We start from the raw sequence: 17,804 nt of genomic DNA on the forward strand, positions 1-17,804 counted from the left end.
ATGCATGCTGTCAGGATACTCCAGTGCCAGCACCGAAAGCGGGCAGGCGACAATTATGCGATTTGCATACATGCAGTCACATGCCGACTAGACGTACATAGCTTCGCTCAATACAAGTGAACATATCTAGTCGGAATGTGGCCAGAAGTGCAAAATGCTTATTTGCCGTCAAATGATCACCTGCTCCCGGCAACGGAGAATCCTGACAGCACACAGTGCGTGCATTGTCAGGTTTCATAAGTCTGCAGTCACATACAGTGACTGCAGACTTGTTCCCCAAGCCTGGACAACCCCTTTTAATATCAAAAGTGAGAAGACTTGTATAAATCATCTGGTTAAAAACTAAATATTCAAGAGGAATGAGAAGTACAATGGAATCACAGCTAGAGCCACCATCATCCGCAAAATTCTGGTATAGCCAGAATATAAATCTACGTACAGCTTACATGACAAAAAAGTTAATCAGAGAATTCTAGGATCAATTTCGCACAACTTACCCTTGAATCCCCTTTTCCCTCGTCTATGAATCCATTGTTTTCCTAGGATTCTTAAAATCACATGAATACAATCCAAGTCTCTTTTTGCCATCAATGGCTGTAATATCCAATAGAGAGTGGAGATCTACATTCATAGCCACACACAGAGGTCCCAAATTATATTTATTAACTTACATTGAATTATTTAGCAGATATTTTGGTCAAGGGACAATTTAACATTGGAATAAACTCTTCAGTGCTTTGTTGGCGGCAATGAGGCTGCGGGTGCATACACGCATATTTGGGGGCCTTGCACACTGGTGGGGCTGTTTTGGAAGGCGGTTGCTCAAATAATAGAAAAGGAGCTTAAATGGGTTGAAAGAAAGTTATCTATCCAGACATAGGTGGCAGCCGCTGGGACCCGCACAAGTTGACGGAAAGGGGCACTTTTATCCCCATTAGAATGGCGGAGCAGTGCACATACCGAACCACCGCTACACTCATTTCTTATGGAGCGGCTGAGCGATGTGCTTTTTCCAGGAGCTCCATAGAATAAATGTAACAGCGGATAAAAGTGACAGTAAAAGTGTCAGGAATCTGTTCGTGTCCCAGCTTTCAGACCCCCACGATTAGTAAGTCATCCCCCATCCTACAGATAGGGGATAACTCTTTAAAGAACGATCATAAGGTATTACTACTTTCTGCAAAACCAGGACTATCCAGCTCACCGGTGTCAAGTCCAGGTGCAGCGCGGAGCATGGACGGGGCAATAAAGTTAAGGAAGGATTAATCTAGCTCCACAAAGTCTTCTTTTATTAGTGCAGGTACAAAACAGATGACAGTGTAAAAAGCCTTCATGCAGGTACTCTCCTCTTGATGAATCTGGAATGTCTGGCGAGTGACGTGCGCCTCCAAGCACAACGCCAGAAGTCTCACTCAAGTCAGGTATTGAAGTGAGATTTCTGGCATAGGGAACTCCACAATTCGTTATTAATTAGACGAGCCTTGGCATCACCCCCCCTGACGCACCCCAGCTTTGCCCAATTCGGCGGAACTTGGAAACGATGGACAAAAGTCGCAAAATTTAGGCAGAATTTTTGCAACTTTTCAAAGCTTTTATGCCAGAATTCCAGATTCCCAGGGGACCCAAGAGATGGCTCAAATTATCATACTTTAGGCCACGTTAAGTTTTTTATCCGTGTTTGTAAGCCAAAACCAGGAGTGGGTGATAAATGCAGAAGTGGTGACGTGTTTCTATTATACTTTTCCTCTGATTGTTCCACTCCTGATTTTGGCTTACAAATACTGATTTAAAATACTGACCAAATACTGAACGTGTGAATCTGGCCTTAGGAGAATATACTAGTTGGTTTCTTTCCTCCCCCTCCACTAACTTTTTTCTCTTTTACCTGTGTTTGATCGCATTAGTTTACTTTGTTGTGGCTCTTTTTCCCTATGTATTTGTAAAACTTAAGAGATTTAAAAAAAAATACATAATGATTCCACTTGGTGTCAAACCTTCTTTTTATTTCACTGGCTTACAACTGAAATCTCTATAAATTTTTATATTTAAAGGGTAGGTACCAAGATTAAATGTTACCCCCTATTCAAAGGATAAGGGATTACTTCTCGATCACTTGGGGCCCAAACTGATCCCGATAATGGAGCTCTGAACAGTCCCATGAGAATGGATGTTGAGCATGTATATGACGCGCCCCCTGGGCCGTGGGGTACTCGGTAGTCAGGCCGGTCGGTGCGGGGGATATCACAGTGGCAGTGACCCGGTCCATGACCCAGGGCAGTCAATAAAAGGGTATTTATAGTTTTTATATATAATGTTCGTGACGCCACCTGTGGTATGCGGCTATATGGAGCCACCACTGCGGTGCAGATCCTCTGGAGCTGATGGTGACGCAGCAGAGTTGATTCAGCTCTCCACAGGTAGAGCTAAGCTCCAGGGCAGTGTAGTGATGATTTGAGGTAGATGTTGCTTGTGCTGTGTAGTGCAGGGCGAGTGATGGCACAGCAATTATTCACAGACACAGTGGGGTGCAGTCTTCAGGATTTACTCACGATTATCACGATGCTCCTGGTTACAACTGCAGATTATAACCACCCACGTCTTCCTGCGTTCACCACGGGAGGGGTTCAGCAATCCCTCAGGTAATTCAAGAGCACTTAATGGGACCCCTTTCTGTGTGCCTTTCTCAGTCGTCTTCCTGCGCTGGCTCTCACCCTCCTGCCCTGCTCCTCGCAAACAGTGTCCCAAGCCGGTAACCTCAGATCATGGCGGGCAACCTGGAGTTCCCTGGATCCTGTGTGGCTACCTTTTTGGCGATTAATTGCGGCTGTGGCAACTACACCCTGAAAATGTAGAAGCCTCCGGTTTCTAGCTGAATATTGCAATTCCCACTAGTTAGGGGCCGGTCCCCTCTGCGGCTTGATCCCTCCACGTCCTGGTAGATTCGGGCGTACGGGTGGCCTCCAGCACTTCCCGTACCCCTAGGATCCCCTCTTTCCTTCTGGAGCCTTCCTTCCTGCTCCTCTCTTCAGTCAGTCTCACCTCCTGGGCCTCTCTCACTCAGGCCTGCTCCTCCTGAACAGAGCTCCTGCAGAGCTCCTGCTCCCCACACTCTCTCCTCACTGTTCCCTCAGACTGTTCTGACCACTCCCAAGATGGCTTCCCTTTTTATACCACTCCTGAAGTGCTCCCCTGTGCCTCTTCCTCCACCCACACCTACTACATGGTTCCACCCTCCAGCTAGGGACCAGGGACTGCGCTCTCCCTTAGGAGCAATCTCGCCCTGCCCTCTGAAGTGGAGTGTAATGAATGCAAGTGGTTGGGTCCCGGGCAGTACTCCATCCTTACCTAAGAGTGGGATACCACACCTCTGGTTGAGATGCAGTACCTCTGTGGCAACTGAACCTTCAGGGGCGCCACACACACCTCCACTCCATTCATTCTTAATGAGACTGCCCGAGACCTCCGGTTGTCAGTACGCACGCTCGGCCTGTGAGCTATTCATTCTTAATGAGACTCCCGAGACCTCCGGTTGTCAGTACGCATGCTTGGCCTCTGAGCCATTATTTCTTAATGAGAATGCCCGAGACCTCCGGTTGTCAGTACGCATGCTCAGCCTCTGATCCATTCATTCTTAGTGAAACTGCCCGAGACCTCCGGTTGTCAGTATGCATGCTCAGCCTCTGATCCATTCAGACTGCTCAGAGCTCCGTTTTCGAGATCGGTGGAGACTCCAGTGATCAGGAAGCTATCCCATATCCTATGAATAGGGGGCTACTTTTAATCTTGGTACATTCCCTTTAATACATTATAAGTATGAAGGTTATATTGCATAGTGAAAAAATTCAAGGTATATCTCCTGAAAGTCAAGATTTTATGAAGAGTTTTCCATTGAGCCTGGAAATATTTTGTCTTTTCTAAGGTTGGCCAGATTTGGTTTTGCCAGAATCTCATGCTGTCTGAACAGTTTGTGTGTCCTCTGGTGTGCGGTAAGAGAAGCCTCGTATTCAAACTACGGTACTTTCCACAATCAGGACATTTGTGAGGTGGCTTGGCCCTATGCACTCTGATGTGTAATTAGACTGTACCCATCAGAGAAACGTTCACCACAGTCCATGCAGCGGTGAGGCTTCTCCTCTGTGTGTGTTCATGTTTGAACTACGATACCTGTATGTAAACCATTCCCCGCACTCATAACACTGGTGCGGCTTCAGTCCAGTATGAATTTGTTCGTGCACTAGAAGACATCGAAAATCTAATTTTTGCCCACAAACATCACACTGATAGAATTGCTCTTTGCTGTGAGTCCTTTTGTGTGTAATGAACTGAGATTTGTAGTTGTAGAAGATCCCACAGTCCCCACACCAGTAATAGGTTTCGCCTATATGACACCTCTGGTGTGCAAGACCAAGAGATTTACGATCAAAATGTTTTCCAGACTCGTTGCAACTGAAATACGTCTCTCCCATGTCTCTTCTCTTCTGTTCCACAAGGCGAGACTTATCCACACACTGTCCACAATACTCACGCACTTGGGCCTTCTGTGAGATTTTCATAGCATTAAGATTTATCTCTTTTGGTGCCCAAAAATTTTTATGCTTTTTCTTTCGGGTTGGAGGCTTTTTCTTAGATGCATCCCTACTGATCACATTGTTATTTACTGTCCACGTCTCACATTCCCTCTGAGGACAAGAAGATGCATGGCTTCCCACTTCACATACCGATGAAGCAATAGAAGAGTTTCCTCCTTGATATCTATGAGACACACTGACATCGTCTTCCATAGTCCTGTCTTGTGAACCTATGTGGGGGTCTTCTGCCAGGCCCATGGACCCCAATTCATCTGTCAGAAATGAAAAGATACATGGCACGTTAAAACGTAATTCATTAATATGAAAAGCGCTATATATTAAAAAAAACATATTATCAGATCACAAAACATCATGTACAAACATTCTGAAAAGTGCTGATATCACCTTGAAATGTGAGTTCTCCAAACTGGAGCAATGCAAAGAAAAAAAAGTTATTTTCATTGATGCAGACACCAGCCTGTCATGACTGCTCATAGAGAACAACTGGATGCAATCAACTGCATGGTTAAAGGGGTACTCCGACACATCTATGCCAAATCCACAGGCTATATAGTAGATGCAGACCCCACCAATGGGACTTGCATCTACCTGCAGAATGGGGCTCTCATGCAAGCCGCTGTCAGTGCACACATTTGTATGGCAATTTTAGCCATTTCTCCATTGACAGCAGCTTTGTAGAGGAACCCTGTTCTCGAGGCAGTGCAAGTCCCATGTGTCCACGGATCCGCATCTACTATACATTCATGGCATATACCGTGGATATGCCATAAATGTACTAAATGGGAATACCCCTTTAAAACAGATGAACTGTGTTAAAGGGCTAGCTTATACCGTTCAAAAGTTTGGGGTCATTTAGAAATTTCATTATTTTTAAAAGAAAAGCACATTTTTTTTCAATGAAGCTAACATTAAATGAATCAGAAATACACTCTATACATTGTTAATGTGGTAGATGACTATTCTAGCTGCAAACGTCTTGTTTTTATTGCAATATCTACATAGGTGTATACAGGCCCATTTCCAACAACCACCACTCCAGTGTTTTAATGGTAAATTGTGTTTGTTAACTGTGTAAGAAGGCTAATGGATGTTTAGAAAACCCTAGAAAACCCTTGCACAAGTATGTTAGCCCAGCTGAAAACGGTTTGGCTGATTTGAGAAGCTATAAAACTGACCTTCCTTTGAGCTAGTTGAGAATCTAGGGCATTACATTTGTTTGTTCTATGAAACTCTCAAAATGGCCAGAAAAAGAGAACTTTCATGTGAAAGTCGACAGTCTATTCTTGTTCTTAGAAATTAAGGCTATTCCATGTGAGAAATTGCCAAGAAATTGAAGATTTCCTACCACGGTGTGTACTACTCCCTTAAGAGGAGAGCACAAACAGGCTCTAACCAGAGTAGAAAGAGAAGTGGGAGGCCGCGCTGCACAACTGAGCAACAAGACAAGTACATTAGAGTCTCTAGTCTGAGAAATCAACGCCTCACAGCTCCTCAACTGGCAGCTTCATTAAATAGTACACGCAAAACGCCAGTGTCAACGTCTACAGTGAAGAGGTGACTCCGGGATGCTGGCCTTCAGGGCAAAGTGGCAAAGAAAAAGCCATATCTGAGGCTGGCTAATAAAAGGAAAATATTAATATGGGCAAAAGAACACAGCCATTGGACAGACGAAGATTGGAAACAAGTTTTATGGACAGACGAATCAAAGTTTATGGTGTTTGGATCACACAGTAGAACATTTGTGAGACGCAGAACAACTGAAAAGATGCTGGAAGAGTGCCTGACGCCATCTGTCAAGCATGGTGGAGGTAATGTGATGGTCTGGGGTTGCTTTTGTGCTGGTAAAGTGGTAGATTTGTACAAGGTAAATGGGATTTTGAATAAGGAAGACTATCACTCCATTTTGCAACACCATGCCATACCCTGTGGACAGCGCTTGATTGGAGCCAATTTCATTCTACAACAGGACAATGACCCAAAGCACACCTCCAAATTATGCATGAACTATTTAGGGAAGAAGCAGGCATTTGGTATTCTATCTGTAATGGAGTGGCCAGCGCAGTCACCAGATCTCAACCCCATTGAGCTGTTGTGGGAGCAGCTTGACCGTATGGTAAGCAAAAAGTGCCCATCAAGCCAACCTAACTTGTGGGAGGGGCTTCAGGAAGCATGGGGGGAAATTTCTCAAGATTACCTCAGCAAATTAACAGCTAGAAGCCAAAGGTCTGCAATGCTGGAATTGCGGCAAAGGGAGCATTCTGTTGTGACCAAAGCAAAGTTTGAAGGAGAAAATTATTCTTTCAAATAAAAATCATTATTTCTAACCTTGTCAATGTCTGGACTATATTTTCTAATCATTTTGCAACTCATTAGATAAATAAAAGTATGAATTTTCATGGAAAACACAAAATTGTCTTGGTGACCCCAAACTTTTGAACGGTAGTGTATGTAATAGGAGCCACCGGGATAACAAGTCCATTCATGACATTTCTTTCCTCCTAAATCTTCCCCCATCACCTGTGAGTAATATTATTGAGAAGTGGAAGAAACCGCAGCAACTCAGCCACGAAGTGGAGACCCTGTAACGTTACTGAGCAGGGGGCTGAGTGCTGAGGAGCAGAGGGTAGAAAAGTCACCAACGCTCTGCTGACCCCATAACTGCAGAGTCCAGACCTCCTCTGGTATCTGCACAAACACTGCGCCCCCGCCAGGAGCTTCATGGCCGAGCAGCTGCATGCAGCCTCAAGCACAATGCCGACTGCCGGATGCAATAGTGTAAAGCCGCCAACACTGGACTCTGGAGGAAATGTGTTCTGTGCAGTGACGGATCTCACTTCTCTATCTGCGTCTGATGGACAAATCTAGGTTTGGTGATTCCAGGAGAACGTTACCCCCTGACTGCATTGTGCCACTTTGGTGGAGAAGAGATAATACTATGGGGATGTTTTTCAGGGATCGGCCTTGGCCCCTTAGTTTCAGTGAAGGGGAATCTTAATGCTTCAGCACAAGACATTGTGGACATTTGTATGCACCAACTTTGTGGGACGTTTGGGGAAGACACTTTTCTGTCCCCATATGACTGTGACCAGAGCACAAGGTCCTTAAAGTCATCATTTGGGGAGTTTGGTGGAAGAACATGAGCGGCTGCACAGAGCCCGGACTTCAATCCCATCTAACACCTTTGGGATTAACTACAATGGAAATTGTGATCCCGGCCTCTCCCCAATATCAGTGTCTGACCTCACAAATGCTCTTCTGGATATAGGGGCACAAAATCCCCACAGACACCTGTGGAGGGAGCACATACTTTTATCAGTATAATGTATAAGGGATTTTGGAAAGCACACAACCCCTTTTCTATATTTTACTGATATATTGCATTATGTATTTTAAGCCATACAACCCTGAGTTGTGGTTAAAAGGACAGAACGACCCCCTATAACGAACCTGCACTGTCGTCTTTGCAGAGATTCATGTCCCTCGTGTTCTTCACACTTAATTCTTCTTCTCCAAGAAAAACAATATTGAAACTGTTTCTGTGAGGACCTGGAACAATCAAAAGAAGAAAATAGCTAAACACACAAATATATTTCCTTTAGGGCAATTTAAAGGGTTACTCCCATCTTAGCAAGTTATCGATTATTAACAAGATCACTGGGATCCCACTGCTGGGACCTTCAGAAATGCCGCGTTTGATGGGAGCGATGACCGCGCAGACACACCACCACTCTTTTCATTGTGTTTGGAACTGTCAGAGATTGCTAAGCGCTATAAACGGCTATCTCAGCTTATTAATATTTGCAGCCATTCTCGAGATATTAACAGGTTTCCTTTTGGCTCGTTGCCTAGGAGACCGACCACCGCTGCTCTGTAGCTTCTAAGCATTGCACTGATCTGGACGGGATTAGGAGACAACGGCGCACTTCAGAGATCCTGGTCAGCTTCGAAACAATAGAAAAAAGCTTGTAGGCACTGCGCAAGTTCTACTGTTTAGCAGCGGTGGTCAGTCTCCAAGGCAACAAGTTGTAAACAAAAGAAAAGTCTTAATATCTTAAGAACAGATGAACATTTTAATATGCAGTAAATTGCAAAAATGCTTGTATTTGTAAGCACTATCCGACACTATCCATCTTTGAAGGGACTAATCCTTTAAGATATTTAATGACTGATCCCTAGAATCAGCGTCGGGATGATTCTTTCACCACTCCATTCACTATTCCTACGGATAGGGCATCAATGTGAAAGTAGTGGACAACCCCTTTAAACATTTCTTATAATACCCAATACTCTTTTTTTATAGGTTTTTCTTTAAAGGAATGTGTCACATACATTTTTTATAAATGACCAATAATACCACATACAAGGAACAAATACCGCCACACCATGACCAGACCACATATTACCACCACATAGTGACCAAATAATACCACATACAAGAAACAAATACCGTCACACCATGACCAGACTACATATTACCACCACATAGTGACCGAATAATACCACATACAAGGAACAAATACCATCACACCATAAACAGATCACATAGTGACAGAATAATACCACATACAAGGAACAAATACCACCACACCATGACTCAACCACATATTACCACAACATAGTGACCGAATAATATCACATACAAGGAAAAAATTCCGTCATACCATGACCAGACCACATATTACCACCACATAGTGACCGAATAATACCACATATAAGGAACAAATGCCGTCACACCATAAACAGAGCACATAGTGACAGAATAATACCACATACAAGGAACAAATACCGCCACACCATGACCCAACCACATATTACCACCACATAGTGACCGAATAATACCACATACTAGGAAAAAATACCGTCACACCAAGACCAGACCATATGTTACCACCACATAGTGACTGAATACTTCCATATTGATCATTAATAAAAAAAACACAATACTAATATTACCATAATGGCCATTATACACAGGCGCTCTGCACATAGTATACAGTGTATAGTGTCAGTGTACAGGTAATACAGTGATCATCAGTGACATTATACACAGGAGCTATGAATATAGAGTAGAGCAGTGTTTCCAAAACTCCAGTCCTCACGGTCCCCACAGGTCACTTTTTTAGGATTTACATAGTGTTGCACAGATGAGAGAATTCCTGATGCCTTGATGATATTTCCATCACCTGTGTAACACTAAGTTAATCCTGAAAACGTGACCTGTGGGGGCCGTGAGGACTGGAGTTTGGGAAACACTGGTGTAGAGTGTACATGTAATACAGGGATCACCAGTGACATTATACACTGGAGCCCTGTGTATAGTATGTAGTGTATAATGTCAATGTACAGGTAACACACTGACTCACCGGTGACGTCTCTAGTTAAAGTCTTTCATCTTCGCTTTTTTTGTTCATCCAGCTCAGACCTCCATCACTTCTTCCAGCCAGGACTCATCTCTACAGAAATTAACACAGTTATCTAGAGCAGCTTCCAGAGCACATTGCCCAGTTTTTCCCCAACTTCTGCACTACACCAGATGAAGAAAACAGCAACATATTGTCGCCCTGCACAGTAGCATGACCACTGTTGACTCACGACTCACTGAAAACAGTATCCTCAAAAATAAAATACATCACAGCAGTAATAATATCCCTTAATTAGCCCTTACAGTAATAATGTCCCACATACTGCTCCCATATGTAATCCATTCTGGACCCCGCATCTCATTCCTGGCCCTTTGTTTTCTCCCATTCCTGGCCCCATGTGTCTTTATCCTGCCCCCATGTCTCCTCTCCATTCTGCCCCCATGTCTCCTCTCCATTCTGCCCTTATGTCTCCTCTCCATTCTGCCCCCATGTCTCCTCTCCATTCTGCCCCCATATCTTCTCTCCATTCTGCCCCCACGTCTCCTCTCCATTTTGCCCCCAGGTCTCATCACCATTCTGCCCCCGTGTCTCATCACCATTCTACCCGTGTCTCATCACCATTTTGCCCCCGTGTCTCATCACCATTCTGCACCCGTGTCTCCTCTCCATTCTACCCCCGTTGTCTCCTCTCCATTCTGCTCCCTTGTCTCCTCTCCATTCTACCCCCGTTGTCTCCTCTCCATTCTACCCGTCTCCTCTCCATGCTGCCCCCGTGTCTCCTCTCAATTCTGCCCCCGTGTCTCCTCTCCATTCTGCCCCGTGTCTCCTCTCCATTCTGTCCCCTCACCATTCTGCCCCAATGTCTCCACTCCATTCTGCCCCCCATGTCTCCTCACCATTCTGCCCCCATGTCTCCGCTTTACAAAAAAATGTAAAAAAAAATGTAAAAAAAAGTTCTTCCCTACCTTGCCACTGCTCCAGCAGCGACTCTCCTTCGTCGATATGAGGCGCGGACACCAGTCAGTCACAGGCCGGCAGTGACGCCATACGCCGGCGACATGTGCACTGATGTCAGCTGCCGTCCTGTGACTGGCTGTTAACTAGAGCTGTGTGGGAGCTTCCCAAACGTTAATAGATTTAAAGTGTTCAGTTCAGTTTGCTGGGGCCCGGTGAGCAGAGTGGAAGCCCCGTCTGGGCCCCTCTGCTCATCGGGCCCCATACGCCAGTAAGGGCAGTAATGCCCTGAATATGGAGATGGCTACTCTTAGTAAGCATCTGTACACACCAGTTTTTTGTTTAAAAGTGACGGTTAGTCTTTTGATATTTGATTTATACAGCTGTCTGACTGCACCCTTCGGTCACGGCCCCACCATCAGTATTTGATCAGTATTTTTTCTCAGGAGTGGGAGCCAAAACCAGGAGTGGGTGATAAATGAGGAATTGGTGACTTGTTTCTATTATACCTTTTCTCTGATTGTTCCTCACCTGGTTTTGGCTCCCACTCCTGAGGAAAAATACTGACCGAATACTGATAGTGGGGCCATGGCCATGGACCGATTTCAGGAATCAAGATTGGTCCCACGAGTCAAGACCAATTCACTTATCAAGACAGTCCCCGCAAGTGAAGAACAGACCCTGCAAGTGAGAAACAGTCCCCACAAGTGAATAACGGCCCGACAAGGCTGGACACCGCAAGTGAAGCACGGACCCTGCAAATCCTGACTAAACCCCAGAATTAAATCTAAAGCCAGTCATAAACATTAAATAGGTCTTCCCAATCTGCCATACACAGGGTGCTTGCTGAGCGCTCCGTGTTCTCCATTAGGCTCTGTGCACACACAATGCTCGATTCATCAAGAACAGCATTGTTCACACCGGTTTTGATGAGGAGATGGGCTGGAGTCAAACACTCCTGATTCATGACTCGGTGCTCGCCTCAGGGAAGCGTCCGATGAGCCAAGCATAAGGTTATGTGCACACAGTGCGTTTTTTGTGCGTTTTTTTTTCTCTCAGAATTGCACCAAAAACGCATTGCATATCTTATCCCATGACATTTTGCAAGTTCTGTGCACATGTTCAGGAATTTTCCTGACAGGATTTCATATGCGGAAAAAAACGCAGCATGTCCATTCTTGGGGTATGTGCGCACGTTCAGGATTTGAAGCAGAAATCTCTGAAGCGATTCTGCATCTCCTTGGCAGGAAAAACACTGCGGAAAAACTTGCGCCGTTTTGACACATTTTTTACATGGTTTTTGATGTGTTTTTTAATGTATTTTTGTACATCTATGAATGCTTTTTGGAGCTAAATAAAGTTATTTGGTGGGACATTGCTTTAACCCTTGGATTACCGTCAGAACTGGGGTGAGTATATTTGTTAATTTAAATGATTAAAGAATGTGTCTGTTGTACTTCAAATAAAGTGTTTACTTTGTGTGCTTATTTAACTCTTTACTTCACTTTAATTAGGTTAGGTGATGAAAGGGTCTGATTGACACCTTGTCATCATCAAACAAATGAGCTGGGTGTCAGCTAATCCCATTCACCCAATCTTCATTAGCATTCCCATTCATGTAATTTCTGGGGCAGCTGTAGCTGCTATTTTTAGCTTAGGAAGGTGCCATTAGGCAAACATGGTCCCTGGCTATTATTAACAGCTCACAGTTGTTTCGTTAGCTGTTACGTCCCTATGAACAGCAACAAACAGCGCTTTGGACACAGCGTATTTTTGCTGCGTCCAAAACACGGTTTCTAATGCAGCTTTTTTGTTGTCAGTACATGTGAATCCACCGCATATAATGACACTTCAATCGGTCAAAATCTGCGGCGGAGACTGGCGTGTCCGCTACAGAAATTGACATGCTGCAGGTGAGTTTGGGTACGTGGCCACGATCGGGAGCAGCTGCGGGTTTGACGCTGCGTGTTTATACAGCCTCATACCCACTCGTCCAGATGTTACAGCATAGTGGATGGGATCTCTAAAAATCCGAATCACCGGTGGACACTGACATGCAGCGCGTCTTTCAGGACCGCAGCATGTCAAATTCTCTTGTGGAGTCGCTAGTCTCCGCAACAGAAATTTGACCACTAGAATTTATTGAATGCGGTAAACACGCATGGTTCAGTGAACACATGTGGATTTACCTGCGTTCAATAGAATGCAACATTTTGGACACAGCAAAAAATATGCGTCCAACGCGCTGCTATGTCTGGATCGTGGGCACAGAGCTTAAAATTTAAAAAAATAGCGTAGGCTCCCACGTCATTTTCATAACCAGCAGAGGGAAAGCCAACCGCTGGGGGCTGATATTAGTAGCCGGGGAAGGGGCAATAAGCCAAACATGTTCCCTGGCTATTAATATCAGCCCACAGCTGTTTGCTTAGCCTTTACTGGCTAGATTACAGGGACCCCAGAAAAAAATTGACTTAGGGTCCCCCTATAAAATCTAACGAGAAAAGGCTAAACAAACAGCTGCGGGCTGATATTAATAGCCAGGGAAGGGGCCATGAATACTAGCCCCTCTGCAGCTAATAATATCACCCCTCAGCAGTCCCAGAAATGGTGCATCCATAAAATGCGCCAAATCTGGCGCTTAGCCTCTGCTCTTCCCACTGCCCTGTAGTGGTGGCAGTGGGGTAATGGGGTTGGGGTTCACGTCAGCCTTGTATTGGCGGCTGACGTGAAGCCCAGGTTAGTAATGTAAACCGTGTAGTAAAGTTTTCACAGCTTTTTCAATAAAAGACATGGCCAGAATAAAGTATTTTAATGAAATAAAATGAAACACAGTTTTTAAAAGTTTTTTTTTATTATACTCTCAGTCCCCAAATCCCTCTTCTCCTGAAAAAAAAAGAAATAAATAAAAAACAACCATATCCCTCACCTGTCCATCCGCCGTCACGCAGTAGTCCAGATTGTCCCTCGGCGATCCGGGTCACTTCTACAGCAGTGACATCAGCAATCACTGATGTCACTGCTGTAGAGAACAGCGATGTACACTGACAGGAGTTTAAAATCACTCCTATCAGTGTACATGCTGCAGCAGGAGTGAGGTCATTGGGGTTCATCAGCTGAAGATCAGCTGATCAGCCCCGGTGACCTCAGCATCAGTACTGGTGGGAATATTCTTGAGAATGTTCTCACGCAGCACCAATGCCGTAAAGTGAGGTCACGTGAGCTCTCAGCTGATCTTCAACTGAGAACTCATGTGACCGCAGGTCCTGGCAGCGCAGCGATGGTGTACACCGCTGGGATCGAGCACGCTCCGGCAGTGTACCACCGGCTGCCGGGAAAAAGACATTGCCGGGGGGCATCCCAAGGACACCGGGGGGCGCTGGACAGGTGAGAATAATGTTGTTTTTTTAAAAAAAATTTTACACCGTGCGCATGCCGGCTCGGCCGAGGACACTACTACTCCCCTCAGCCGCACCGCTCTCGCTGTTATCAGCGGGAGCGGCGGTCGGATGAGGGGGAATAGTAGTCCTCCACTGCCGACCTGGGTACCACTCGCAGCGTTTCACCGTTCTTTGACTTTAATTGAAATGCAGCAAATCCACAGGTATAAATATTATACCTGCGGATTTACTGCGGTTCAATTAAAGTCAATGGGTGGGAAACACTGTGTAAACGCGGCATAGAATGGACATGCTGCGTTTGTTTCCGCAATGGCAATCATGAGCGGAAACTTCCGCATCATGTGCACAGCACATCAGGATTACCAAGCGTTTTTGGTGCATTTCTGCGCCGAAAAACTGCTGTGAAAATGCACCAAAACGCTACGTGTGCACTATACAATGCATTGGAAAAAACGCATGGCAAATCCGCAGGCAAAACGCACAAAAAACGCATCAAAAGCGCATGAAAATGCTGCGGATTTTCAGCAGCGTTTTTGCTGCCAAGAGGTGCAGAAATTTCTGCCATTCCTGAATCTGCGCACATAGCCTAAGGCTGCGTGCCCACTATGCGTTTTTTAAGCATTTCCGGGGCATAATTTCTGCCGCGGAAAAGCTTAAAAAACGCTAGGTAATAGGTCTGCAATGGTCCGCATGTTCTGTGCACATGCTGCGGAAGTTTCCGCTGTGGATCATTGCGGAAAAATCCGCAGCACATCCATTAATTTTGCGGAATCGCGGCGTTTTAGCCACCATTGACTTGCATTGGAACGCATAACTACACGTACACATGCGGATATTATGCAATTCAATGCGTGGACGGTACCAGGGGCTGGAGAAGAGGAGACTCTCATCCTGACCCGGCTACCATAGTACCTGTAGTTAAGAAAAAATGAAACTAAAAAATAAACATATACTCACCTTCTGATGGCCCCCTGTCTGCTCCCGGCGGCGCTGCTGGCTCCTCGGCTGCTCACAGTGGTAAAAGGACCTTCCATGACGTCATTTAGTCATGTGACAGGTCACACGACCCCTGACGTCGGCGGTCGCATGACCTGTCACATGACTAAATGACGTCATGGAAGGTCCTTTTACACCACCGCGAGCTGCCGAAGACACCGGAGAAGGAGACCGGGGACCATGAGAAGGTGAGTATAATGGTTTTTTTTTATTTTTCACCATTTTTATTCTTTTTTTTACTATTGATGCTGCATTTGCAGCATCGTAACTTGGTCACAGAACATAAATCCATGCCGGTTGCATGGATTTATATAGTGTGACCAAGTTGTCAAGCACTTTCCAAGTGATGCTAAAATCAAAAGCGCTTGATAACCCACATGCAGAAATGCAAGTGTCAAGAACATCCACATGTCCCTGGCAGGAAAAACGCATGTACAATCCGCATGCGTTTTTTTTCTGCCAGGGAGATGCAGAAACGCTCCGCAGCATTTCTGCATCGTGCTCCTCGCCACAACTCCTAGTGCATGAACTTGACCAGCAGGGGTCGCCATGAAGCTGGCAAGTTTTTCAGGAGGAACCCTCTTGATGACGTGCAGTCCTCTTGTGTCCTGAACCGTTTATTTTGTGTCTTTTCGGTGGCAGCAGTGTGTCACGACTCAGTCATTATCATACGACAGCTACCAACCTGGGGAAATACTACTTCCAAAATACCCACTCGTCTCACGTCTAGCAATGCATACTGGGACTAGTAGTTTTGTAAAGCACGGCATCATTACGTAGTATGACGCGCTCCGTGCCACCCACCCTGCCGCCCGCCGATAATACACAGCGTGACCTTCTATCAGGACGAAGAAGACGAGCGTCTCACCATAACAGCGCAAGGGCTTCTGGGACTTGTTACAACGGTTCGCGGCTGTCACACCATCAGGATACTACAGATCCCAGAATGTATTGCGCGAGTCCGGTGAGAAAATAGAGCTCATCGTATCACGTGACACTGTGTCCTGAGCAGCTGCGGCTCTCAAGGCATGCTGGGAGTTGTAGTGTCAGATAAAGCTGGAAAGCCGCAGTCATTAACCGCCTCTGTCTGTACTCCTCCCACCTGTCCTGTTATACCGCTTTATAGTATTGTTTATAAGGAATCATAACCACTGTCATTAACCCCTTTCCCAGCCTAAAATTTTTAATTTTTGCTCTTCTTTTTCCTCCTCTTCTTCCAAGAGCCAGAACTTTTGTTTTTTGTTTTTTTCTATACAACTTGTTCGTTTTGTCTTTTTTCTTTGCGGTATTAATTGTAGTTTTGAATGACGCCGTTCATTCAGCTAAGTCCTGAAAATAAGGAAAAATAATTAAAAATGCTGTGGAATTCTTTCATTGTCTGGAGGAAATAACGTCCCTAACCAAAGTTGTGCAGGTTTTTTATTATTATTAATTATTATTATTATTTTAGTTGCTTAAAAAATTGTTGAACTTAGTAAAAAATTCTATACAATCACAATCACATTCTTTAAAATCCTGTACAATCGCAGCCATGTACATGGGCCATCTCTTCAGCGGACGCTCAGCCGGGGGAGGGTGAATAAGCTGCCGACAGTCTCCTCTGGCAGCGGCTTATGACCATGGCAGGAACAAAAGATCAGGCATATTGAAATCCAACATGTTCTATAGTTCCTTACTCCGGCATCACGGGGAGAGTCCATAGTAGATGTCCACTATAAAGGGTTATTCTTATCTTTTGTAGATAGGTGGGCACGCGCACGGCTTTCTCTATTGGCTTTAAATGGCAGTTTAAGATACAACCGTGATAAAGGTGCAAAATCCCCGTCTGTGGAGTCAGCTTCGGGAGTGTGAATGAGATTCTGTAGGTCTTTTCTAAGTTTCAGCTTTTTCTGGGAAAGTTGGGTCACAGCCAAAATGTCTTTCTAGCTAACTCTATGTTTGTCAGATGACCCCTAAGAACCGGACTCAATCCTGCAGCTCCATCCTGAATGGAGTAGATGGGCTCAAGAGCAGCCTCTACTCCATTCATTGTCTATGGGACTGACAGAGAATGCTCATCTCCGCTCCATTCATTGTCTATGGGACTGACGGAGAACGCTCACCTCCGCTCCATTCATTGTCTATGGGACTGACGGAGAATTCTCACCTCCACTCCATTCATTGTCTATGGGACTGACGGAGAATTCTCACCTCCGCTCCATTCATTGTCTATGGGACTGACGGAGAATTCTCACCTCCTCTCCATTCATTGTCTATGGGACTGACGGAGCATGCTCACTTCCACCCCATTCATTATCTATGGGACTGACGGAGAATGCTCACCTCCACTCCATTCATTGTCTATGGGACTGCCAGAGCATGCACACCTCTGCTCCATTCATTGTCTATGGGACCGCCGGAGCATGCGCACCTCCGCTCCATTCATTGTCTATGGGACTGACGGAGCATGTGAACCTCCGCTCCATTCATTGTCTATGGGACTGCTGAAGTGTAGCACCCTGAGG

The 17,804-nt window shown here is 45.3% G+C and overlaps 1 long non-coding RNA gene across 1 annotated transcript; it reads right to left on the reverse strand.

The window, feature by feature from the left end:
* Positions 1-1,817: 1,817 nt before the first annotated feature.
* LOC141154870 (uncharacterized) lies at positions 1,818-16,274 on the reverse strand. Its single transcript, XR_012247486.1, has 3 exons — positions 16,169-16,274; positions 8,037-8,135; positions 1,818-4,840 (listed from the first exon to the last, which is right to left on the reverse strand). It is a non-coding gene; the product is annotated as an uncharacterized lncRNA (long non-coding RNA).
* Between the last annotated feature and the right edge of the window lie 1,530 nt (positions 16,275-17,804).

Source organism: Phyllobates terribilis, unplaced genomic scaffold (genome assembly GCF_046119375.1).
Source record: "Phyllobates terribilis strain yellow unplaced genomic scaffold, ASM4611937v1 Scaffold_7__3_contigs__length_470593459, whole genome shotgun sequence".
Taxonomy (NCBI): Eukaryota; Metazoa; Chordata; class Amphibia; order Anura; family Dendrobatidae; genus Phyllobates; species Phyllobates terribilis.